We start from the raw sequence: 27,748 nt of genomic DNA, 5'->3' as shown, positions 1-27,748 counted from the left end.
CTCCAGTTTCCTAAAAGTTTTTCATTTTACATGAAATTGAGCAACTGCTGGGATCATGGTCAATTCCCCACAGAGTCTTCCTAAGAAAAAAGGAATAAGGAGTGAGTAATATTTCTACAGACAATGAAGACATACTAGCAAGAAATGTTCATAAAACAGGTGAAAACTATAACCAAATGTTTCAAAATGAACTCACAGAAATTTAGAAAATGATACAAATATGAAAGAGCAACATAAATTAAATCTGAGTAAGGAAATATTAAAAACGAAGCCTAAACTGTAGGGTACACAAGAGAGAAAAAACCCAACAGGAAATTACTTCAGAGAAACAGAAGATAAATAGAAGAAACAAAATTTAAACAAAAAAGAATTGAAGAAAAATAGATAAAGGAGCATTCTAGAGAAAGTGACATTTACTAAATAGAGGCAGAGTAATTTCAACATACAAATAAGAGTCTCTGAAGAAGAACCAAAGCAATGGAAATTAATAAATTCTGATAATTATAACTCAAGTAAATTTCCTGAAATAAAAAAAAAAGTTGGCCCCACTACATTTGGTAAGGGCGTGTTGTATTCTTGGATAAATTGATCCAAATATGACCAACATGTAGACATGCTCTTTAAACATTCTTAGACTTTAAAGAAAATTCTTGGGTTATCTAGGTAAACACCAGAGTCTTTAAGGGAAGAATATTAGACTATCTGATTTTGATAGCAATGCTTTAGGCTGGAAGCAATCAAGTAACATCTAATATATGCAAGGAAAAGAAGGGAGAGCCAAGACTTTTATATCCAGCTAAACTGACTGAAGTGTAAAGACAGCAGACAAAATGTTAGGAACCGGAGTATGAATTTGGAGGCTGTTGGTATCTTTGAGCACTTCTTACGGTATCCACCAGAGAATAACCAAGTTACCTTGAAAAGTAACACTTTATTTTTTTCATACTGATATACTTGAAATGATTGTCTAACATCCATTTTTACATGAATCTACTAGAAAAAGATTTTGTTACAGTTATGCAAATTTATTGTTGAAAGAGATCTGAAATACTCTCTTCCTCCCTCTTCCCCATTAAATAAAACACGAAATGTTTGCCATTTTTTCTCTTTAAGGGCAGAGACCTTTCCCTGTCCTTCACCTTTTATATAAGTAGAGAGAGAGAGAGAGACTGTGTGTGTGTGTGTGTGTGTGTGTGTAAAAATAAACTTTGACGTTCTTTGATACGATTTACATATCATAAAATTCATGCAGTTTGAGTAAGTATGAGTTTTTAGTGAACTTATAGTTAGGCAGCTATCACCACCACAATCCAGTTAGTGTATTTTTAATTAAAAATAATTCTAGTTCAGATAGAACTTCTGTAAAGAAGAAAATAAAAATTATCAGTAGTCCAAACAATCAGAGAATATAATTGTATTTTTTTAGTTTATACATTATTGCAGATAACCTTATGTAAATGTAACTCCTTCAAACAGTATTGAAGAAGCAAAACTGGGTCATATTTTACTTTGTTTTTAGTCCTTTAAAATTTAAACATTTCTCCATCATCAGTATTCTTTATAGCATCATTTTTAATGAGTAGTTAGTATTCTACAAATCAGTTACTATTTAACCTACTGCCCATTGTTGCTAATTCATAATAATGTTTAAGTGGACAATTATTGTGGTAGTCTTTGTTTTCATTTTTGATTTGTTGCCTTAGGTGCAGTTCCTAGAAGTTGCACATGTTGAGTTAAAGAATATGTACATTTAAAAGTCTTAACTATTGATGCATATTTTCAAATGTCTTTTTAAAGAACAGTTTATGCTTTTAACCACCTACAGAACAGAATTTTACCATACTCTAGAATCCTGAGTATTTAAAAGTATTTTCCAATTTGATAAAGTGTAACTTAATATTTTAATTTGCATTTATCTGAATTTTAAGTGAGAATGAATATGTTTTTATATCTTCTGTGAATTTCCTTTTACTGTGTTTTGCTGATATTTCACTTGAGTATCTTTTTAAAAATTTTAATTTTATCAGAGTTCCTCATTGACTCTTACTGTATGCTGGAAACTCTTCTAAATGACTTACATTTATTAACTCATTTTTTCTTGATGATAATTCTCAGATAGGTATGATGATTAGCCCAGCCAGAAATTAGGTAGTCTGCCCCAGGTCACACAGTAAGGATGGAGCTCAAATGCAAATCCAGGAGCTTGACTCCTGACTCTTAACCACTATATTCCTGCATTGTTAGTTACTTCTGACAAATTTTCCAGTACATTTGTGTTTTAATTTTGTTCATAGTATCATTTTATATAATATAAGAAATGTTAAGGTTTTGTATGGAGGGACTGGATCTTATTTATTAGTGTAATGCCTGGAACATAATCGCTTCTCAAATATTTGTTGAACAAATGAGAATAAACCCATTAACAATCTGTTGATGTTGGTGACCTTTTATTTTCTGTATTGTGTATTGTCTTTTAAAGGGATTCTCAGGGGCTTCATAAATAATTTACTCTTTGGTTTTGATAAGATACAATAAGCTTATCTATATTAGCTTTTCTCAAAAGTCTGTGGAAGTAATTACTGCTTTAGAAAAGAACATGTGTTTTTAAACAAGCAAATATGAGTTGTGAAGAATGTGTATTATCAACAGTGATTTGAATTGTGGAAACAAGTGAAATAAAATATTTGCTTTGAGTGTAGGAATAATTTGATGGAGTTTGGTTTTTGTAGTTTTAGAAAATGGATAGATCTGGCCATTATTTAAAACATTTTTTGAATAAATTTTGTTTTAAGAAGTAAGACCCTTTAAAAGGAAACCCAGACTAAAAAAGCTGATGTAAAAAGGTATTGCTTAAGGTTTGATAGCGTAGATCAACTACTCCGAAAGTATACGTTAAGACTGAATTTCTTTCTAAGAGCTTTTTCTCCCTTTTCCTTTGACATCAGGCTACTGTTTACTGGTCTTTCTTTAGTTGAGTCCTGTGTATCCTTTAAATGCTAGTCTTTTAAAAAAGTGTAGAGATCCATATTATTAAATAGGTCTGTGTTAGAGATTAGAGGGAAGCACAGATAAGTTCACTTGCATTTTGACACACCATCCACAAGATCCACATGGAATCAAGTACTCAAAAAGCAGGCACTTGAAAATGTAAATATTTGCCTTTGTATTACAAACCTAGATCTGCTTTGTATGAAGTTACAAAAACTAGAAGTATTTGTTGAATGCATGCTTCTTCTGTAACCTCCTGGTTACAACCAGTTTTTTTCCTCTTAGAGGTGGTAGTATTTTTTAGGCCATGCTCAACTGACATATTAAAGTCATATTTGTACATTTATTCTGTATTAGGCATTAATTACTCAATTTACAGGCATATGTTAATAAAACATAACCCATTCTGGAAGTAAAAAATGAAATACCAGTTTCCTTTTCCTCATTGTCACTCCTTAGTGGTAAAACTTTTAATCTTCAGTTTTTAAGTTCTTCCTTTGGTTACTTACATCACTTTAAATATAGTAATGTGTTTATAGATCTAATTTATTACTTAAAAAACTAATGATTGTCCTCCCAGAAAGATGAAATCAAACAGTTCCCTATGCTGCCTTTCTTTCTGCCAATTTCTGTTCTTTTAAATTTTTTGTTACTAAAATTAAAATCAGTTTCTCTTGATTTCCCAAGATACAAAGTAAGGGCTTTAGTACCCTTTCTTTTTACCTTGCAGCATTTATCCACCGGACAGTTACTTTTACATTGTATATAAGAATATACATTTGTGTACCTTTCCTTAACTGTAAATGAGTTCCGTGATTTTGTCTTGAGGTTCTGTTGAAAATTAAAAACAAAAAAACTACACTGGAAAAGCACATGGTATATTAGGACCCATAGAGAGGCAGATGTAGTATTATGTCACTAAGTTCATCCCATTCATAGGAGAAATGTTAACCCTGGGATTGGAGGTGTAGTGCATGTCATGATGATTTTTTTTAAACATTTTTAATTGATTTATAATCATTTTACAATGTTGTGTCAAATTCCAGTGTAGAGCACAATTTTTCAGTTATACATGAACATACATATTCATTGTCACATTTTTTTCTCTGTGAGCTACTGTAAGATCTTGTATATATTTTCCTTTGCTATACAGTATAATCTTGTTTATCTGTTGTACATTTTGAAATCCCAGTCTATCTCTTCCCACCCCCCATCATGATGATTTTTAAAAAATGATTTAATTGTATGATGTGCATTCAACTTTTTACTAGGAAAATTTTAAAAAAAATCTCAAATGCAGGGTAATTGCTTATGACTCTTGTCACCTTAGATCTGTGTGAGGCCCTCTTTTTTAATATTTTAATAAAAACTGCTTGTAACCCCTGTTGTCCAACTCAAGATCCTGAACTCCCTCTGCCATTATCAGCTTCTCTCCCAAGCAAGAGGACGAGTGTGGGTTTGGCATTTGTGGTGAGACCCTGGACTGATGGCCTCAGTTCAGTGACTGTGAATTGGGGTCCTGGCAGGAGGGTTCTCATCTTCATTGCCCCGTTGAGGAGGTCCCAGTGAGCAGTATGAACTTGTGCTGCTGCCTGTCTAGCCCTTCCTACGCCGGTGGCTTAGTGTCTTCCAAGGCATTTCTTTGGGGGTGACTGTTTACCTGTGTTGGACTAGCTTAGACTCGGTGTGCTGACTGTGCGGTAGATACTTTGAGCTGGCGGGGGAGGCTGACCACGCAGCAGATAGCTGTCTAGTAATCAAGCCAGCTTCTGCCCCTCCTACCCCAGTTTTCACTTTCCACCCAGAATGGTACCTGCTACTTCTGCTGACGTTCCTAGTGTCAGCTTTCAGCTCTGAGTCTTTCTGATACTCCTTTGATTATTGGTGTGATCCTATTAGCCATTTGTCTTGAAGAAATCTTACAGAACCTTTGGTTCACTGGTATGTCTCCATCCCATGCTTTAAGTTATTGATTTTATTTTTGTGATTCTACTGCTGTGTTGGTGGGTATTATGGAGGATATGAACAAGTGTGCTCAGTCTATCCAGTGCTCTAGATTTTCTTTTTAACAGCACCCTCCTCCCTCAATTTAGGAAACTGAGCTTCAGGGTGTAGTATTGGCTCATTCTCTTGTTGGTCGTCCTAAGGGATTTTTTTCAAGCATTTCTCCAATTGTGGCTATCCTTGGTTCTATTTACCTGGGAATTCTGGTAGTATATATTAAGAACTCGGTGGTGGCATTCATGATCCCAATAAAACCTTCCTTCTGCCATCCACCTGTGTAGTACACAACTTAAAGTTGCCCAAGTGAGAAACAGCTCTCTTGAGAGTCAACACCTGTACTTCAGTTTCTGCCTTTGTGGCTTTTGGTTTGAGTTGTTTGGAAGCATTGTTTTCTCTGTCCTTGATCTGTCCACCTTTTGCGCATTACCTCCTGTGGCCACTCCTTGTTACCTTGGTTTCAGCTGCTTTGCAGGATGGCTGCTTGTCTCAGATGCTTCACACCCAAGCCTCTTGGAAGTGCATGTTTTATATTGTTCGTTTTTAAAGTCAGACTGACTGTAACCCCTAATTGTGTTATAACCCTAAATCTGTCCACCTGATTTCCCATGACATGGAAATTGACAAGAAAATACTTAATGCAGTTTGTATGGGTGAAGATGCTTAAGAAAGATGAAACTATTGCTGTATTTTATTATCTTGATAGGCATAATACAAAAAGGGGTTTTAACCCCAAAGTTAATTTGTGGGGATTTTTTTTTTGGTTTGTTTTAGCAGTGTGAATTAATTTGGATAACATTTAGCTAAATGAAGGCTTGATTAGTCAGCTAGTAGATTTCCATGATAATTTGATGAGGGAGTAAAGCATACATATTGTGAGTTGAGTGAGAATTCATAGTGTTTTGAGTGCCTTTTTTGTTTTTGGGAGTGGAAGTAGAGGAAGAGGATGGGACCGTTCACCAAATATGAATTAGTTGATCCACAAGTGTAGTGAATAGTCCAAGGATTTAAAAATTTATGTCAATAATCCAGTTTTAAATAACCATTTACCTTCTATTTTTACAAGCAGATTGATGAGAAGGAGGAAAAAGCATCAGGATTGCTCTTAAGTTGGAGGGTATAGACATCTACTGGACTGAATCTTTTGTAAAAGGTGTCCAGCAAAATAGTGTGATGGCAGCCTCACTTTGTAGAATGAGGCATTACAAACCTGACCAAAGTAGTTGCTCACAATTTTTTGAATATTTTTTTCCAGATTAGATGGCTTCAAATTAAAAAAGGAAAATGCAGTTTAATTTACTTGCCGTTTTTGAAAACTCTAAAGCTACTTTGTATTTCTCCCTAAAATACAAAATCATTGGTATGGTGTAATTTGTCATTTGAGATGATCTTGAATGATTTATTGCTTGGCATAATGGTATGTTACACATTGAGAGGATAGAGGCTGTTTGTATTTCTTGAGCATCATTCGTTGCAGATGAGAAGTTACCAGTTACATATTCTAAATATGTTTTTTCTTACAATATAGGGGAGAAAAATGCAACTGAAACACTGGATTTTTAAAAAGTTAATGATTAATTGTATACTTAGAAAACTTAATATTTTCTATACTAGGAACTCTAAAATATATATTTTATGTAATGAAGATTCTAATTTAGTGGGTTAACTATTTTGAAACATTTTAAATGTTTAATTTCTGATTCTAAAAGTAGTACTCATTGATACTTTCCTAAAACTCTGCAATTTAAGTAGCTTTTAAAAGAACTGATGATAAACTAAACAACATTTAAATTCATGATGTTTTATCCCAGAGCATCTGTCACTAACAGATGATGTTTCCTTGTGTCTCTGGGCCCCGAAGGAAGATAAGAGTGCCAAGGTTTTAATTTTTTTTTCTTCTTCAAGGATGGGAAAATTTTGTCATATGAAGAATATTTGAGGTGGACCAGGAAGCAGTCTTTGTTTACATGGAAGATACCTTTTTAACTGCTATAGGCTGGAAGACAAGGCTGGATTAGGAAACCTTTATCAGTGTGGAGAAAATAAGAGAGGCTTGAACCTGGGAGAAATGACCAAGATATTAAAGATTTATGGGCAAGAGTATGAATGAAATTGGCTTAAAAGTCTTTCCCTTTTATTTCTCTTTTTGCCTTTGTCCTTAGGAATTAAATGAGGCTTATAAGGATTCTGAGTAGTTCAAAAACACACCAAAGGATATCTAAAGTTTGGAGTAAACCAGAATTGAGTCTTTCATAGAATGGATTAGATGCATGGGGTTAGAGTGATTTTTCAACCCTTTCTTAAGCAAGCCTTGATTTTTAGATGCTGTAGTCATATGATGGTGTGGAGAATGATTCTGAGCTAATCTTTAAAAAATATTTATTTAAATATATTTTAATATGAACAACAAACCAAGAAATTTACTGGCACTTGACTGATAAAGACTATTCGTGGATACTGTTAGAAGATTATTTGGGAGGACTTTGATTTTCAGCTGTAAGGTCTTATGCACTATTTTTCTTAAAGTTTAGTTTTTTTGTTTATAGAACAGGGGGTTACTGTTAGATGGTTTTTCAGATTTCTTCCAGCTTTAAAGTTCTTCCCTCTAAGAAGATGACTCTGGTTTGGTTTTATTGGACTTTTAAAAATGATTTTCATCCAGAACCTCTAAGTAAGAGAGAACATGAGAAGAAATTAGGAGACAAGTATGTGTGGTGGGTGCTTAGAGAGGTGGGAAAAGTGGCTTCAGTTTTTGTAAGGGGGGAGATAATTTGCAGTGATAGAGATAGGGTGAACATGTTGTTTTCTTTGAATTTGATGCTTGAAATCTGCTCTTTGTCTTAATTCAGTATTTTTTTTACAAATGCTGGAAGTCTTTCTGGAGACATTTACAGACATTGTATGAGAAAATATATTTGAAAATCACTGACTTCTTGGTGTGCGATGGATCTGTACTCCATTTAGAAGGAGATAATTGCTAGGATAGGTGGGACAAGTTGATCTATTTTAAAATAAAATTGTATCTTTTATAAAGATACAATTATAAGGCACAAATGGAAACTGTATCTCCTTGACATGTTTCAAAGCATTTCTCTGAATATGTGAGATTAAAGAAATTCTCTCAGCCCCTAAGAATTGTCAGAACACTGATGGTCTTTAAGACTGTATTTGTAGCTGTTAGTATGTACTGACAGAGTAGAAAATTTTTTAAATGTTTTATTCATTATTAGAAATTTTACATATGAATATAATATATTTATATTATGCTCATATCTTGATCTTGGTTGCGAGATATGGTATTGTTTTCTTGGTCTCAGTTTACATATTCTAAGCTCTCTAGGTTAATAATTAATTTGGGTTTTATGATTTTAAAGTTATTTTTGAAATTATATATTAATGTGTCATAACCAGAAACAGAATGTTACTTCTCTTCAGTCTGATAAAGCTTGTTTGAGACTTCCAGTGAACCATGCATTCTGATATTATGCCCACCTTTTGTTTAGTCTTTCCGTAATAGAATAAAAATACTTTTTAGGATTTCTCTAAAATGTAACATTTGAAAATCTATTTGAATGTATAGAAAAACATTTACATAGTGCTTGCTTTTGAGTAGGTTGGGGAAAAAGTTGAAATGTTGATGGCAGCTTCTGTTAGAAAAACTCATAGCCATATAGTAAAAAGTTAAAATTACAAAAAATACACTACATTAGCTGTATTCTGTGTATATTTCCATTGGATTGCTTGCCCTGGAAAGTGGAATATTGTTCTAATCCTTTACAGTTGCTGTTAATTTTGCTCTAAACCTGAAAGTGTTAACAGCAACTTGAAAATGTGACAAAGCTCAATTTCATTTCTTGTTTATTGCTTGTTTTCCTATTGGACAATTGGAAGTAGCTCTGCCCTGGCAACTAAAATAGGCTATTTGCATAACCTAGTTTGATTGGCTAGCCTTCCGACTAACAGTTCCAATCATGTGGTGTCGGTTTAGTGGTAGGCTATGCTAATTAGCTGCTGTTGCTGGGGTTCAGGATGGTTTCTGTGTGCTGTTCTGCTGCATTGTGTTGCCTGGTGAGAGACATTGATAAATGAGTGTTTAATGATCTGCAGCAGTTCCCACTCACTGCGGGCAGGCGGATTTTAGAACAGAAGTGGAAATAGAGATTTAATTGCTTTGTTAAATACCTGTAACCAAAATATGTGTATTAAATTATAAAGGTTAAATTGTATAAAATCTTTATCTGATTAAGTACCTTATAACAAAAAGGGAAATGTTTTAACTTTGTCTCTAAAATATAACTCATGGAGCAGCACTATGCACAGGTTTTCTAAAACTCTTTTCAGTAAAATTGGTCATTTTTTTTTCCAGATCAGAAATAGTACCATTGCAGTAAGTAGCATATTTGATATTTTTATGATTTTGACCTTTTATAAAGGTACATGTTTGTTTTTAATAAATTAGTGCAAGCTTTTGGGTAGAATTTATCTTGTACTGCTCCTGGGATCTGGCAGATAGGAGCGTAACTTGAACCCCCTCCCCTGTTCATGTTCTTCTGTTCAGTTAGAAGATCAAATTGTTATTTACCACCTCTTGCTGTTATTATCTTTCTAATTTAAGTCAGATGTTTTAACTGTTCTATATTATCTTTGGTTTACATTATGTCTTTGTTGAGGAGATTCTGTAGAAAATTCAAAACTCAGTGCTTTGTTCAAGGAACCTAAAAGGTGAAGAAACCCATGCAAAGTTAGATAAAAATACAAGACAGCCATGCAGAAAGTGCCATGAGGATTTATTTGGAGGAGTACAGGAAAAAAGAAAGCACCAGGCTTTTTGAGGATAGGTACATGAGAAATGGGTTAGGCAGTCTGGGAAAGGCTTAATGAGGAAACCCATAGAACTTTGTCAAGGTTTTAAATATGACTTAATTAGAATAGTTGGAGAGTAATAGGAAGGAAGAACATTTTAGTGTGTAGAAAAGATAACAGTTGAACAAAAGTAACATTATGGTATTATTCACTTACCCAGTATAGGTGGTCGCAGTGATTAAGGCTCCAGTGTGTTAGATGTTTCATTGAGCTTCTAAGCCAGCTGGTGTCATTCCCTTAAAATAAGAACTGCTGTTCTATTGTTCTAGCTCAAATTTTCTTTGGCTTTTCTTCACTTGGTTTTGTGGCAACCAGTTCTCTTCACCTTCTGTGTCTGTTGGTTAAAGCATAGGAGTTTTAAACTTACTTTCTTCCCTCCCTCTTGGCCCTGAAGCATTGAAATTCAGGATGGCACCAAAAATAATTCTTGTGAATTTTAGATGTCTATATCAAGTTTTCTAAGACATTTACCCCTTTAATTGTTAGGTCTTTTATTTTAGTGCTGCCAATTACATCTCAGTAAAACTGGGAGAAAAATAAATAAGTAAAACATGTACAGAAATGCTTTTATTCATCCACGTAATAAAGGGACATAGACTCCTGCACTCAAGGAATTTATAATTTAATGGACTTCGATGAGATATGTCTTTATATAACCGTATCACCACAGTATGTGAAGTGACGGAGTGTCCATGCTACAAGAGAGGTGGAAATTCAGAAGAGGGAGTGATCCTTTTTCAGTTTGCAGTTTTTTGGTGGAAGTGGTATTTCACTTGGCCTTAGGAATGCTTGTTTGTCCTCTGTGTGTCATCTTTGGTGAAGTGTTTGTTCAAATCTTTGTCCACTTTTTTTTTCTTCTCTTTATTATTTAGTTTTGAGAATTCCTTATCTATCTTGGATAGAAGTCCTTTAGCAGATGTATGATTTGCAAAGATTTATCGTAGTCTATGGCTTTTCTTTTCATTCTCTTAATAGTGTCTTTAAAAAACAGATGTTTTTAATTTTTATGAAGTCTATTCATTGATTTGTTCCTCTGTGGATCCTGCTTTTGAAAAACGTTTGCCTAATTGTCCCCAAGGTCTAAAAGGTTTCCTGTGTTCCCCACCTCCTCCAGATTTTATAGTTTTGGGTTTTACATTTAAGTCTGTGATCCATTTGGAGTTAATATTTGTAAATGGTGCTGCAAGGCATAGCTAAAAGATCAATTTTTTTTTTTTTTGGTTGCAGGTGGGCTATTTGAAGAAAGGACTATGCTTTCTCCACTGAATTACTTTTTAAAATTTGTGTTGAAAATCAGTCTTCCATATGTGTGTGGGTCTGTTTCTGGACTTTCTGTTCTGTTCCATTAATCTATTTGTCTTGATGCCAATACCATATTGTTCTTACTACAACCAGCCTTGTAATAAGTATTGAAATCTGGTAGTGGTAGTATTAGTCCTACAATCTTCTTCTTTTTCAAAATTGTTAAGACTTTTCCAGGTCCTTTGTGTTTCCATGTGAATTGGCAAGTCATTTTGTCAATTTCTACAAAGAAACCTACTAGGCTGTGGATTGGGATCGTGTTGAATTTATAGATAATTTCATAGGAAGAATTGACATCTTAACAATATTGATTCTTCAGACTCATGCTTATTGTGTAGCTTTCCCTCTATTTAGATTTTTGATTTTTCTAACTTTTTAATTTTAAGTATATAAGTCTTGCACATCTTTTGTCAGATTTATAAAAGTATTTCATTCATTTGAAACCTTTGAAAATGGTTTTTAAGCTTCAGTTTCTGACTGTGGTTGCTAGTATGTAAACTACAACTGATTTTCTTGTATTGAGCTTGTATTCTGCAACCTTGCTTAAAACCCTTGGTGAGTCTCATAGCTTTTTGTGGGTTCCATCAGATTTCCTGCAGGGATGATCCTGTTGTCTATGATGAGAGACAGCTTTGCTTCTTTTCCAGTTTGCTTACCTTGTATATCTTTTCTTGCATTACTGCACTGGCTACTCCACGGAATGTAGAATACATATAGAACACAGTGTTGAATAGAGGTGGTGAAAAGAACATCCTTGTCTTTTCCTTTATTTTAGAGAGGGAAATGTTGCATCACCACTAAGTATGATATTAGCTGTGGAGTTCCTGTCAGTGTCCTATATCAGACTGAGGAAAATGACTTCTATTTCTAGTTTGCTGAAAGTCTTTTCCTTTTTTGATCAAGAATAGTTTTAAAATTTCGATTATCGTATGATTGGGTTTTTGTTTAGTTAATTTGATGAATAATGTTGATTTCTGAATATTAAACTGATACTGCATTTGGGTACACTGCCCCTTTTTAAAAGATTGTTAGATTCCGTTTACTACAGTTTTGTTTAGAATTTTTGCATCTTATGTTTATGAAGATACTGGGGTTTCTTTCATTGAGTTTTCTCTTTTCTATTTTGTTCATTTCTACTCTGGATGCTAGTTATTTTCTTTATTCTGTTGACTTATGATTTCATTTGCTTTTGTTTTCCCTAGTTTATTAAGGTAGAAAACAGAAGTCACTGATTTCAGAACTTTCTTTTTTAATAGAGGTGTTTAGTGCTATAATTTTCTACCTAAGTATTGCTTTCACTGTATCTCCCAAATATCAATATAATGTATTTCATTTTCTTTCAGTTCAGAATACTTTTAATTTGCTCTTTGATATCTTCTTTGAGGCACAGGAATTTAGAAGTATGTCATTAAGTTTCTAAGCATTTGGGGACTTTTTCCATATATCTATATTGCTTTCGAGTTTAATTTTATTGTCATCAGAGAACATATTTTGTATGACTTGATTCCCTTTAATTTATTGAGATTGGTTTTATGACCCATAATGTGGTCTATCTTGGTAAATGTGCTGTGTTGCTAGAAAAGACTGTTCAGCTCTTCTGTGGTGGAGTGTCATCTAAATGTCAGTTAAGTTCATGGATAGTATTGTTCCTATATCCTTACTGATTTTCTGTCTGCTTGTGCTATCAATTATTGAGATAAGGATATGAAATTTCTTAATATAATTGTTTATTCTTACAATTTATAATTTCTTTTGCTCCAGGTATTTTAAAACTCTTTTAATAGGTGCATACCTATTCAGGATGAATATATCCTCTTGATTTGATGCTCTTATCATTATAAAATGACCTTCATTCCTAGTCACATATATTCCTTGAGTTGCAGAATACTTTGTTTCATATTAATATAGCCATTCCATTTAATTTTGATTAGTGTTAACATGATACATCTTTTTTCAACCTTTTATTTTTAATGTATTAATGTCTGTATTTGAAATGTGTCTTTTATAGGCAGTATATAGTTGAGTCTTGCTCTCCCCCACCCCCCCAAGTCTGAAAATCTCTGCCTCTCAATTGGGGTATTTGCTTTTAATGTGATTATTGATAAGCTTGTTTCAATCAAACTCCTATTTATTTTCTCTTTGTCCTCTCTGTTCTTTATTCCCCCTTTCCTCTTTCTTTCTGTCTTTTTGGATTAAATGAATATTTTTTATGATTTAATTTTTCTTCCTTGTTGACTTACTCATTTTAACTCTGTTAATTTAGTGGTTACTTTTTATCTGGTAACAGTCTACTTTCAAATACTACTACTAAATTACCTCACATTCAGCATATTGACCTCACTGTAATACACTTTCATTTATCTTTTACTGGTCTTTTTACTGCTTTTTCAAAGGTTTACTTTTATGTATGTTAGAAACCCCACACTACCTTATTTTTGTTTAAGCAGTTAATAATCTTTTAATGAAACTTAACTAATTAGAAACACTATGGCACGTTCACCCGTGTGCATTTACCTTTTCTGCTGTTCTTTATTTGCTTGTATAGGTCTTATTTCCATCTGGTCTCATTTTCCTTCATCCCCAGTACTTCCTTTTACATTTTTTAATAGTGTAGGTTTGCTAGTGACACATTTTCTCACCTTTCGTATACCTGAAAATGTTTGTATTTTATTTCATTTCTGACATATTTTCATTGGGCAAGAAATTCTAGTGACACTTTTTTCTTTCAACAATTTAAGATGTTGCTCCATTGTCTACTGATTTGCATTTTTCTTTCAAGAAATCTTACTTAATCCTTATCTTTGTTCCTTTAATATATAATGTCCTTTTTTGTTCTGACTGTTTTTTAAGATTTTTTTTTTTATCATTAAAAGCATGTTGAACTTTTGTATCTGTAGGTTTGTAGTTTTTATCAAATTTGGAAAATTTCTGACTTTTTTCAAAATTGTTTCTGTTCACCCTCTCCTGTCTATTAGGAACTTTAGTTACGTGTGTATTACATTATTTAAGATTGTCCCAGAACTCAGTGAATGTCTATTAATTTTATATTTAACCTCTCTCTCTTCTTATGTTTTTATTTTTTCTGTTTTGACAGCCAGTTTCAAGTGTTGAATAGTCAGTTGGAATTTATTGCTGTGTCTTCAAGTACACTCATCTGTTTTTCTGCACTATCTAATGTATTTTTAATCTTATACTTTGTAGTTTCCATTTGTACAAGTTCAATTTTTGTGTCTCTTAAAAAATTTTGCACAACCCTCCTTACCTATTTGGATGTATGGAATATAGTTATAATAATAACTCTTTTAATGTCCTTGCCTGCTAACTGTAACAGCTTTGTCAAGACTGGATCAATTTCCATTGATTGATTTTTTTCTCATTATAGGTTGTGTTTTCCAGTTTCTGCATGTGTAGTAATTTTGATTGTGTGCCAGACATTAGTGAATTTTTACCTTGTTGAATGCTGTGTAGTTTTACATTTCTATACATTTTCTAGACCCTTTTCTGGGACCTTTAGGTTACTTGGAAATAATTTGATCTTTGGAGTTATACTTAAGATTTTTTATGTGAGATCAGCACAGTGTTGACTCTTGTTAATTTTTTCTTAAACATTTTTTATTGATTTATAATCATTTTACAATGTGTCAAATTCCAGTGTTCAGCACAATTTTTCAGTTATACATGAACATATATATATTCATTGTCATGTTCCTTTCTCTGTGAGCTACCATGAGATTTTGTGTATATTTACCTGTGCTATACAGTATAATCTTGTTTATCTATTCTGCAATTTTGAAATCCCGTCTGTCCCTTCCCACCCGCCGCCCCCTTGGCAACCACAAGTTTGTATTCTATGTCTATGAGTCTGTTTCTGTGTTGGCTCTTACTGTTCCTCACTACTGAGAAGATACTACCCAATGTAGTTTGTTTAATGCTCTCTAAATCTTACTGCTCCCCAGGCTGATTGGTGTGTATGTTGCCTAGCTTCTGGTAGTTTGCTGGTAATCTTTGGCCTGCCTTGACCTCTGCTGCAATCGCCCTGATCTCTGTCTTCATCTTCCATGGTGTTCTCCCTGTGTGCGTGTCTCTGTCCAGATTTCCTCTTTTTACAAGGACATCAGCCATACTGGATTAGGGCCCACCCTAATGACCTTATCTTAACTCATTACATCACAATGACCCTATTTTCAAATAAGGGCAGTTCCAAATAAAGTCATATTCTGTGGTGCTTGAGGTTAGACTTTAACATGAATTTTTTGTGGACTCAGTTAACCCTTTACCTGTCCCCTCCTCCAGTGGTGTTTCCTGAACATACCACTTTGATGCTTCTTACTCATGTTCTTCCTATATCTTGGAATGCCCCCTTTTCCTTTCCTTTGCTTGTATTGTCTTAATTAAAAACCACCTACTAATCAGAATTAATGTCTATTTACCTTTTAATGTAAATATTTATGTGGCTGTTTCTTAAACATTCTTGCAACATTTTTGAAGACATGGAGAGGACTCATTTTTGGAATCATGCCCCAGTTCTTTCTTCCCTCCCCAAAACCACCTGTAATGCTTTATAACTAGTGGTTACTTGAATTGAATATATTAACGAGTGTGTCAGAGCAAACAAGTTGTAGGTATGAGACATTTTACAAATGATTTATAACTTAAGGAAGGATTGGAGTCTGGAGTCATGGAAGTGATTGTAGTGAGCCTGGTGTGCATTAGTTTATATTAAACCAATACTGAGCCTACTAGATACAGAACCCTTTACTATGTATTAGGAATAGATAAACCTGTGAAAATTACAGAATCTGCCTCTGTTCTCATGGAACTTACTGTCTATGAACAGTTAAGAGGTAAAAGAACAGAGAAGATGGGCATGAAGGAATTTTTTAAGGAACCCTAGGCAGAACTTAGAGAATGAGTCATGCAAGGTGGAGGGTGAAGGAGCATTAGAGAAGCGTGGTGTTAAGCCTGGACGAGTGGGAGAGTGTTGCTGGTGGAGATGGCAGGTCAGGAAAGGCATCCTTTGAGGTGGGGGGCGGGCAAGTTAGTTTGCTTTTGGATAAAGAAGTAGAACCTCGAAGTAGAAAATGCCAGAATGAATAGTGAATTGATAGATGTTGGTCTTGCTCTACCACGAAAGGAGAGAGAGCTTGAGCAGCCCCCTCGAGGGGGGCTGACAGTGGTCGACAACAGAGCTTTTCTGGGCCGGTGCTGTTCTGAAAATGTTTGAAGGAAGAGTGAAAGGGCTAGAGAACTGGGAGGTGATAATATGACGCTCATTTCTCTCTTACTAGTGAGGAAGCTAGGGCACAGAAAGTTAAGAAAGGTGCCCAGGGATGCAGCTGGTAAGTGGTGGAGCTGGAATTCAAACCTGGACATTGTGGTTCAAGGGTCTGTGCTTTTAGCACTACTCTATGCTGTCTCTAATGATTTTTCCCTAAATGCACTCAATTATTTAACACTCCTAAGGAAACTGTAATAATATTATACAGTTATAAGAACATCAGCCTCACTTGTCTTGAAGGTAGGAGTAAAAATAAATACAGTGGAACCAAAGCAATTCTGTTAAATTATTACAACTTGCAGAATGCCTACCCGAGAATAATGGAACTTTTTATGATCATTTAGTAACTAGGGGATATTCTGCTGGATGTCAGGTAGTTTAAGAAAATGGTGAGAAAAGCAACACGCATTTATTAAGCATTTGTCGTGCTGAACATTTCCTCTCGGTGTTAGGTGTATACTAGTGGACAAAGCCCTTGGTTTCATGGAGCTTGGATTCTAATGGCCGGAGATATACAGTAAACATCTAAACAAACAGATGATGTGGGAGGTGGGTGCAGTCTTCTCCAGAAAGGCCAAGGATGGTCTCTCCAAGGGAGTGCTTTACTTCAGTTTCATTTGACTTGTTTCAAATGAACACGTGTGTCTGTGGAATCGTCCAGTTGATAGTGCCAACCACAGTCGTGCATAAGATCTTGCAAACCTATTCTTATATCCAAAACAACTTACCATTTCTCCCCAGTTGGAGGAGAGAAGTGACGGGTGTCCATGTGAAAGCCCAGGAAGCTCTGTGCAGAAGGCTGGTCGGGGGACCGGGGACGGGGGGAGCTTAGCACTCTGCTCTTGTCGATTGTTTAGGGGAAGGGCTTTCTTGCTTTTAAAACAGCGAGTAGGTTTTACTACCAGAAATGTCTTCAGCATTAAGAAAAGCACGTAGTGCCATGCAGGACAGCTGTTGCTAGTGTCGATACGTATCGTCCATGTTTCTTGATAGTTAATGTGGATGAACGTTTTATAACTGAAAGTTTGAGAAAGTTTTCCTGAACACCAGGCTTCTCAGTTCACTCATTTTGCATAAAATTGATTTTACTGCACTTACTTTAACTACCTCCTGAGTATTATATGTATCTGAAAACTTGGGCATATTAACTGTTTTTGTAAGACACGTTCAACTAAATGCATTACTATTAAGTACTCACTGCAGCAGGTACAACTCAGGAAACAAACCTGGCAAGTTGCATTTTTCAAAAATTCGAAATGAAAATAGCCTTCAGGTCCATGGGGGGCTTTAAAAAAACATATTAATTGGCATTATTTTCCTATTCAATAAAGTAGTTAATAGGAAAGTTGGTACTGTTTTCCAGCTATTAAAGTATTAGTATCCTGACGTTTGAGAATTCATAGCGTGAAGGCAACTTTCACATCTTTTATCTTTGAATATGTGTGGTGTTTTAGAGTTTATGAAATGTGCTCACGTGTGTTTGCTCGCATGAACCTCTCGTAGGTGTTGGAATGATTTATCGTCCCTACTTTACTGGAAAGGCATCTTATCCTTGAGAAAGGCCAGGGTCGTCACACTGTGAGTTAGTTGAGCTGAAGCTAGACTTGACAGTGTACCCGTCGCCTGCCATGAGTCCCAGGCTTGGGGATGCCACCCCCAGGAAGCCCTGGCTGGTGCTCTCCCTTCTTGCTGATGGAGCACCACGTCCAGGACTGGCGGAAGGAGCTCTCCTGTGGTGCCCTCCTTGGCAACTCTGCTGCCTGCAGTTCTTGATAAAAGTCATTGCTTCTCTGGTTGCTGTTAGTCCTGTGACTGTCCCTCGTTGTTAGCGCTCGTCGTCCTCGTCAGTTACAGTGATGTCTTGGCAAGGGAGGAGAGGGCGCTTGCCATTTGACTATAGAAACCTAGGTTTACGTTTAATAATCTCTCTACTCCTGGTAGGAGAAAATTGGTTCTTTTGTATCCCCCTCCTTCCTATTAATCTGTGTTTGGGTCTCAGGAGGTGAGTTAGTTGAGCCAGGCAGTTATGGTTTTTGAGTGCCATTGTGTGCCCACTCACTGAAGATTTGTCAGTGAATGAAGCAGCATCCTTAAGGGCTTTGTATTATAGTTGGGGTAAAGAGATAATAACACAAACACAGGTACTGTATAAATAAACATAAACATACAATATTTTATATGATGTAGATAGGTAATATATAGGTATATAAGCATGTGTGTGTATATATATAATTTCAGTGCCTCACAATAACTTTGCTGCCTCTGAAGCCTCAAGACCCAAATCCAGCCTGTTGCTTCTTTTTAATAAATACACAGTCACACTCATTGGCTTATGTATTGTCTGTGGCAGCTTTTATGCTGTAAGGACAGAGTTGATTAATTACAACAGTGTATCCTCAATAAAGCCTAAAATATTCACACTCTGGCTTTAAGAAAAAATTGGCTGACCTCTTGCTCAAGATTTTGCCAGCCCTTGTACTCGAAGATAGCGGTTCAGCCTCAGAGCTAGAAAATAAAGCTTGATTTCAGAAACCACCAGAGATGACAGACGGCTGGAACTTTGGTGCAAAGAGGATAGTTTCCACCCACTAGGTGTGGGTCACCGTGGTAACTCAGGTGGAGGTGACTAAGGAAGTTTTGCTTCGAGATGGGGAGCCTGTTCTGCTTTCAGAAGAGCGTTTGTTGTTAGTATTTTATAGTAGTGTGAATTGTTCATGGTGATTTTTAAAATGTGATCTAATAAAAGTGATGATCTTATAAAAGTGTATACAGATTAGATAATGAGAGTTGCTCCTGTTTCCTTAGAGTCCCACTCTTCAGAAATATTCATTAAGAGCTGTTAAGACATGGAGTTTTCCCTCTGTCTAAATATTTCCTTCTATCCAAGAGTTTTAAAAAAATGTTTTCTGATTATTTTCTTTCACGTTGTGACCTGTTAGTTGACTTGGTTCCTCAAAATGCAGAGAATTAGGGGTTGTACAGTTGAGTGTTCATTACATATAATACTAACATAAAATATTTTGGAAAGAATTTTAAGTGTAAGTTTTCCCATCAGTTATGAGTTGCCATTGTAGATTTTTAAAATTAGGCTTTCATGGCAAATATTAAAGCACTTTTGTACTATATCATCATTATTTAAAATCTTACAAATTTTCATCAGAATTCTTCTAGTGGAGGCACCCCGTAATCTGATCACCTGGTAAATCTTTGAAAAATATTGATGTCTGGTCCCCATTTCAGGCCTAAATGAATCCAGATCTTTAGAGGATGGGATGTCATCTGTAAAAAAGAGCCCTCCAAGTGAGCTATTGAGTAGGTAGCACCTTGTATGATACAACTTGTTTTCATAATGAAAATTTATAGGAAGATAGGAAGGTTTAACATGCTTCTAGTATATAATTCATGATTTACCCTGGAAAAAAATTTATATACTGAGTTCCTTTGAATCCAAATGTTGAACAAAGGAAGGAAATGCATATAAAACAGGGATTATGTCATCTGATTTAAAGAGTCACGTTAATTTACTCCCTCCCACCCTCTACTTTTGTACTTAATCACCAAGAAAAAGTCCTTTCAAAATCAAAAACACATTTCTTAACTTTTGGATGGTAGCTTTGTATTAGTCCAGATCTTTACTAATGGCAAGTAACATACATCTGATCACTGTTTTCAGTGAAGTATTTGCTAACTTCCCTAGGCAGATATTACTCCCTGTTTTCATTGTGCTAGGCTAACTGATAAAACAGGCATGCAACATTTCATTGATTTAAATTAGAAATTTATTTCTTGTGTATGTAATAGCCCAGTGACTGACAATAACTGTTTTGCTCCATACAGTCACTCAGGGACCAAACTGGATATTTTTCCTATCTCACATATGATGTCCAAAGGTGGCCCTGGGTTTTGGCATTCAGTCATTGGATTGGGGAAGAGCGTGGAGGTTTGTGGGTCAGGCCTGGTAGTATATACGTCACTTCTGTTGACGTTCCACAGGCCAGAGCTGAGTCACAGGGACATGCTAGCTGCAGGGGAAACTGGGAAATGACTAGTTGCCTCAGTCAGGGGGAAAAAAATGCCTTTGGTTGTCGGTTAGCAGTCTTGTCCATGTGGCATGTACGGCCACCGTAAACACCAGCAGGGCCTTGGTTTATTCTGTGTAACATTTTCTTTCGTTGTTCCTTTTCTCGTCCCCCTTTTTTGAGTGATTGTCCCTTGTTCATTTATGTGCGACAGTCAGGGTTCTTGGATGCAGACAACAAACTCATCCTTGGCTAATTTAGGCAGAAAATGAATCAGTTAGCCTGCAGAATTGATTGGAAAGCTGGAGACTGTGCTAGAGAACTAAGTAGGAGGCAACGTGGCAGGCAGCAGCAGAGGACACAGCCAGGTCAGGCCACAGGCCCGGTCTCGCCGCTCCTGGCTCTTTGCAGTCAGCTGCTGTGTGAGCTTCGCCTTCCCTTCCCTGCGGGGAGCACGCTCACACTGCCCGTGCGCCTTGCAGGAGCTGCGCCTCCAGTTCTCAGGCTGCGCAGGAACGTTTGACCGTTCAAACTTGGGTTGCTAGAAGGGAGTGAGGATGAGAGAAGTTTTGTTACTGTTTGGCTTTTATAGTAGGAGACATGGCTTTTTCTGTCGTCTGTGATTGCCACAAACCGTGATGGGTGTCCAGATACTGAGTGACCAAAAAGTGACAAACGCCTACTCAGGACCTTTTCATCAGAAGAAAATGTGCCATGTTGGGTGTAAGATAGGAGACTGTCCCAGTCTTGATTTTGCCACTGACCTTTTGGGACAAAACATTAAACTTCTCTAGGTCGCAGGTGTCCCCTCTATAAACTGAGATGGGGAACTTGATGTCTGATAATACTTGTTAATCTGCAACTCATTGAATAAAATATTTATTGAATGCCTTTATGTGCTGTCATGAAAGAGAAGAGTGAGAGAGGCATGCTGGCTGTCTCGCCCTTCAGAGCAGAGAATTCCTTCTCGAACAGTTGTGGGGGGCCCAGCAGCTCCTGAGGAGCCCCTCATCTGGATGAGAGGGTTGTGGGCAGGGGTCTCTGCTTCGCTCACCCACTTATTTATTGTCTATTTTAAACCTTTGCATTGTTGTATTCATGAGAATATATAAACAAATACGACCAGTCCTTCCCTCAAGTGTTCTAATTGTGAGGATGTGCTGATTACTTTAGCATAGAACATGTTTGCTGTGTTAACAGCAGAATAGTAGGAAAGAAATGGAGCGGGGAGCAGCTCACTGCAAGATTCTGGGAAGGTTTCTTAGAGAAGATGACATTAGATCTGGGTTTTAAAGTTTGAATCCAAGATTTCTAGGAGCAGAAAAGAGGAGAAAAGGGACCACATTCTAGATGGGGAACACTTCTGCCTGGGCACTGTCAGTGCAGCTCAGAGGGAGGCCATGTATGGGGGCACGGGACGGAGAGACCTGGCGGGCAATGAGACGAGGTGACATGTAAACCTGGAAGCTCTGGATCTCTTAAAGTGATGCTGATCTTGAACCTGTGATTAAGGAAGCAGACTGGCAGCAGTGGGGAGAGGGCACAGAGACTGGGTAAGGCTCGGGTGCTATAGAATCACCCCTTCGTCACTTTCACTTTCTTCTGAATTAGAGCCTGACAGAGTAAAGAAATTAACAGTTGGATTTGTGAGACATTCCTGAGGCCAGAGTCTCAGAATGTAGTTTGTGTGTAGAGGGAGGTGGGGGTGAGAGAGAGTTTCTGGCTCGAGTGGATGGATAGGGGATGCAGTTCATAGAACCGGGCGCACACGGCGTTCCTCTCTGTGCTCCCGCCCAGGCAGGCAGAGCGCCGGGCTTTCTGACCCGCTCAGGTTAGCCTGGGGGTGTGTGAGTGTAACAACAGCACGTGCTCCGGACGGCCACTGCCAGTCTGTCTCAGCTCGTGCTTGACAGGAGACCTGGCTGTACTCTCTGTTGTGAGGGACGGGAGGTGAAGTGGAAGACACAGCTCCCCTCCACTCCCAATTTCTCTTTTCCTTGTTTTATTTTCTTCAGAACACTGATCATTTTCTGACATTACTGAATTCACTTACTTATTTTGTGAGGGATCGTGTCCTCTCCCAACCAGCAATAAAATACAAACTCCAGGAGGCCAGAGTCTTTGCCCTTCATCTTCTCTTGTGTCTTTAACGCTAAGAACTTTTTCTAGCACAGCTCTGTCCAGTAGATTATAACATAAGCCACCTATGTAATTTAAGCTTTTAGGAGTCACAGTTTAAAAAATAGAAAAAAAGAAACATTAATTTTGGTATCTTATTTTACCCACTATATCTAAAATATGTTATTTTAAAATTAAAAATTTATTGATATATCCTACATTCTGTTTTTTGTAGTAATTCCTTGAAATCTTGCATGTGCTTTGCATTTGCAGCTTATCTCAGTTCCAGATAGTTGCATTTCAAGCACTGAGTGGCCACCTGTGACTAGTGGCTACCGTACCGGACAGCTAAGGTGTAGAGCATAGTGGGGGCGTGGTAAATGTTTGTTGAATGAATGAATTAGAGGATAGATTGTTTGTTAAGGGGGCGTGTAGAATCCCGGAAGGTCCCATGTGCCAGGTACCAATTTAAACATTAAATCTTTGATTTTCATAATAGTCTTGAGGTTTGAGTACTGGCTTAACCCATTCTGCAGATGGGAAGGGAGGCACAGATTTATTTACCCAGTCACTCAGTCGCTGGGTAGTAAGTGGCGAGATTTAATCCAGACACCCCAGTGTTTGTTTATTGCTGTGACTGAAAACACAGCCAGAGCCATATCACTCCTGGCATACCTTCCCTGGTGCCCTCTTAGCTTTTTTACAAAATCCAGATTTCTTACCCTGGCGGAAGGACTCTGGTCCAGCCTACCTGTGTATCCTTACCTGCTCCTTTGTCTGTACTCCATTATCCAGCCAAACCTGAAGTGACATTTGAACTGCAGTTGGGAGGGGAAGTGGGAGTTGCTCAGGCAAAGCAGCAGAGCCAGGACTTCCGAGGTGGAAGGTGTCCCTGGTATGCTGGGAGTCTGGGGGGCGGGTGTCGGGGGAGGCCGCAGGGACAGGGCTGCTGAACTGTGGCTCACTTCCTAGTCTAGTCTTTTCTCACAGGTCAGTTTTGTGAGCTCGTCACAGAATTCATGGTGACTAGAGAACTGGCTTTTCTTTTTTTTTAAAGGTTCTTTTGTAAAATTTGATGTGAAGTTTACTCGTTTTTCCTAGACTCCCTTTTAAATTCCCGTCTCTTCTGGCCACAGCGACCCATTCATCTGCGTTCACCTGCATTCAAGTAGGTTGCACGTGGGAGGGGACATCTCTCGCAGAGGGCTGGTTCCCAGCCCGATCTCTTTTCAGACTTGCTGGTTCAGTTTCTCTTCACTCTTGTGAGGACGCATCAGTCCTGTCTCACAGGGGTGCTCCCCGTGTCTCTTGAGCACCCCCCACTCCTACTCCCTCTGTCTCTGAGGAGCGTGGACCCTGGAGAGTCTGGTTTGCCCTACCACCACTGACCAGCCCGAAGCCCATGAATGTGGGGCCACCAGCTGCCAGGCCCCATGGGGCTGCTGGACTCTTTTCTTTCTATGTAAAATGTAACAGATGCTGTATTAATGCCACTGATTCGTGGGACTTCCGTGGATCTGAGGCATACTGGCACAAAGTTTGGCATGGAGAGTGTGATGAATGTTCTTACTATTTTTTACTTTTATCACTTTTTCTTTAATTGTGAAAAACTGCTAGCAGAGCGTTCTGGTAAAGGGTCATAGAAAGCTGCTCTATCCATACTGTTATTATTGAGGGTATTCTGCCTGGTTTGGAAAAATGTGCTTGTTTGAGAGGTAAATGGTGAAATCTTACTGTTACTTACGTATGGACTTACTTTTTGACTTCTAGTGAATTTGAAAGTTTTTCCATATACTTATTATTGGTTTATGAGAATTTCATCTTTTGCCTGACTTTTTGGAGGGTGGGGGCGGGAGGCAGTGACAGATCTTAGTGTTTTTAATGGTATCATTAGGGAATTTTATATATTCAGGATATTGTATAACATTTCATACAGTAACATTTTCTATACTATTTTCATTTGGTGTGGAACTTAGCCACGAATTTTAAACACTTGCACAGTACATGTGTAAGAAGGAAAACTAATGATGAGCTCTGAAATGATGTGTTTATTTGCTACATAAGTATACTTTTAATGAAGGGTTACTTTTTTATATTATTACATTTTATAACCTCTGTCTAATAGTTAACAATTTGCTCAGTGCTTAACTTTTAAAGCGTCTCTGGTCGGATGAATATCTTGCCTTTTGGGCATTTTGTAATGGAAAATCCCCGTAAATATAGTGTTTTAATTGGAATCACAAAGCCAAATGATTGCCTCATTGGATAATTTTAAGTATTCTGCTGCAATTCAATATAGGTACCCAACCAAGTACTTAACTAGATTTAAAAATATCTTGTATGTTTCACAGCTGTCTAGCTAGAACTAAAAAAAAGTGAGGAGAGGAATATGTGCAGGGTTCTCCTCTTTTCTGCCTGGGGTAGGAGAGGGGAAGTTTTAAAAAGTGGCTGTGTCCCTCAGCTGCTGTTGCTCTGCCTGCTTTGAGAGAAGGCAGAGGCAGAGATTAGGGAAGGTTTGAGGCAGCTTTCTTTCCAAAGAAACTGAATGTGCCCGAAACTTAGTAGCATCTTCAGACACTTCTTAAAGTGACACGGTTGTGGCCTAGCTGAAGGTGATGGCAGCCTGTGGTAGGTGACCTTTCCGCCCGTGTTGTACTCCTGGCTGCCTCTTTCTGTTTCCTGGTTCTTCTTCCCTGCAGGGGAAGGCAGCCACGCAGGCAGCGTCCGGCTCTTCAGTAGCTTCTAGGTGTGTTGCAGTATATTGTGTCTCTTCTGTTTGTACTTTCAGGTTTCTGGAAGGCAGCTTCAGCGTGTGTGGGCCCTGGCAGAATGACGGTCAGGAGAGCTGAAGAGAACTCCTGGAGCGGGGTGGGGGAGGGAGCATCTTTGGGTGATTCAGGTTATATATGTATGTACATATTCATACACTGTGTGTGTGTGTGTATGTATGTGTGTGTGTGTATAAAACATTGAAAGTTTTTCTACTATGTTTTTGTGTAGATATTTTAAAAAAGGAAATAAGTTAGAATCTAACCACCATTTATTAGAAAGTGTCTTTTCAGCTCTAAACAGAGACTTTTGAACACAACCTTTCCTTTCCTCTGGCAGTGATCTGTGTAACGTTTCAAATCCATGGCATTTTACGAGGGAAGGACTACTTTGCATTTATGTGACTGGACGAGATGACGATGACTCTTACTTCATGTATAAGGAAACTGCCTTGTTTGTCACCATGCTGCGTTTATGCTGGGGTTACGGCAAGTGACAGGATGTCTTAAACCCTAGTTCAGTGTGTTTCTGCGTAGCAAGTTGAACTTTCCAAATCATGTATTTCTCATTTTACCTGTTTTGTAAATGAATATGCTAAATTTGCATGGTACAGAGGAATCTGAGATACAGAAAGACCATGGGGCTTCACAAAGGTGAGTTTGAGCAGCTTGAGACCCACAGCTCTCCCAGCCAGAGGGGTCCAGGGCTCTCCCTTCACTGCCCACGGATGACTCTGACCTGAGAGGTGAACACAAACCCCATCTTCTGACTGAAAATAGGAAGTGCCATTCACTGAGCGCACAAGTTACTTAGGCTGCATTGAACTGTTCTATGTTTGCCAGCTACTGCTGGTCCTGTCTCAGGTGACTGTCTTGTAAACCATAAGTGAGGCTACGTCATCCGACCAGCACTAGTACGAGGGACAGCTGTCTGTTAGCCTTGAGCTCTGTGGTCATTTCTTTCATTGAGAGACACGCTGGAGTCTCGGGATCTGGCTTACCATCTAGTCTGAATGGTAATGGTTTCCTAGCTTGTTTGAAAGAATTATTTCTTGATTATAACCAGCATAGTTTGTCAGTTTGAATGACTTAAGTCATTTTTGTAAAACTTTTGGTATCTTTATCAGTGAAAGTTAAACTTAACGCAGGCCAAGTGACTGCAGTGAATGTGTGAATCCTTCAGCTAAGTAAGTGATTAGCATCTATACAAGTCGTCTAGTCAGGACCCCAGTTTTTGCTCATTTTCTTTAGTGTTAGCCTTGAGGCCTGAGAGAGCAACCAGCACCGTGTAGATCTTCTAGGTTCTTGAAAATACTTTTATTCTTACAGTAGTAGTAGATTTTTTTCCCTTTTTAGGAGCTTGATCTCAGTTTAGCCTGATTAGTTACCTGTTGAATGGATCATGTTATTCTAATATATGGCCAGAAAGAAATGTATGTAAATTAGGTCCTATGTTTGTATGTACCATTGTGTCTGTACTCAGTCACTGACATTGCCTGAGAGGGCTGCTTCAGCAGCTGTCGCCTCGTGTGCTGTTCCCTTGTGCCGTTATGTGGATTCTGCTAGTCCAGGAGGCATCCTCTTCTGCCCCTCCGCAGGGTTGTCTGGTGAAACAGCATCTAAAATTAACTCCCAGAAACGAGTTTGCCTTTTGTTCCCCTGAAGGACTGGAGCAGGGTGGGGCGGGCGGGTCAAGAGACTGCATACATTGAAAACAGTTATAAGCCAGCAAGGATCACGCAACTACCGTCATGGAGATGAACCAATTTTATTGTATTTGCCTGAGACTTTTTTGCCTCAGAAACGTGTTTGTGAGCATTATGTACAAGTGGCCAGTATTTTGGTGGTTGTGTTAAATATGTTGCTTTCTTTAGCAGGTAATTTTTCCAGTAAAGTGTTAGTTTTCAGTTTTAAGGTAAGTTTTGTGGCAGTCTTTTAAAATCAGTTACCAGTTAATCATACCTGAAATCCAGCAGTTTATATGTTTAATTTATTGCAACATAATACTCTTCCATTTTGTGTTGCATATCTAAATCTTCTAATGGCTGATTCACATTTATAAATTTATAAATGCCTGTGCTCTTTATATGCTACACATTCAGTTAGGCAGCGATTACTTACAGCATGTCTGGAATATTGGGGGAAATATAAATTTACCCATTACATGTTATATACTGTGTGCAGTGTAGTAATTTATGGAATCTAGCAGCTATATCGTGAGTGACTGTTCTAATCCTTTTTGTGTTCCAGATGCTATTATTAAAAATAAGTTCTTGACCTTTTATTTCAGCTATAAGAATTTGGATTGCCTTTTGTAATTGAAAGGATTAGGGACCATTTTCTGCAGGGTTAATAAGTAAGATTTTTTGTAATCTAGTTGAGGATAGTCTATGTGTCTGTCCATCCATCCA

General features: G+C 37.4%; 1 protein-coding gene across 6 annotated transcripts in view; it reads left to right on the top strand.

Moving 5' to 3' along the window:
* The window catches only part of DYRK1A (dual specificity tyrosine phosphorylation regulated kinase 1A), a 129,451-nt gene that overhangs the window by 53,927 nt on the left and 47,776 nt on the right, over positions 1–27,748 (top strand). Inside the window, exon 1 of one of the 6 annotated variants that reach the window (XM_074355834.1) lies at positions 26,335–26,353. The exons of the other annotated variants lie outside the window; for them this stretch is intronic. The gene's annotated coding sequence lies outside the window, so the exon portion shown is untranslated. Of the gene's footprint in view, positions 1–26,334; positions 26,354–27,748 lie in introns of those variants that run through there. 6 annotated transcript variants of the gene reach the window in all.

Source organism: Camelus bactrianus, chromosome 1, assembly GCF_048773025.1.
Source record: "Camelus bactrianus isolate YW-2024 breed Bactrian camel chromosome 1, ASM4877302v1, whole genome shotgun sequence".
Classification (NCBI taxonomy): domain Eukaryota; kingdom Metazoa; phylum Chordata; class Mammalia; order Artiodactyla; family Camelidae; genus Camelus; species Camelus bactrianus.
Note: the sequence above shows the minus strand (reverse complement) of the source record. Positions and strands in the feature narration are given on the sequence as shown.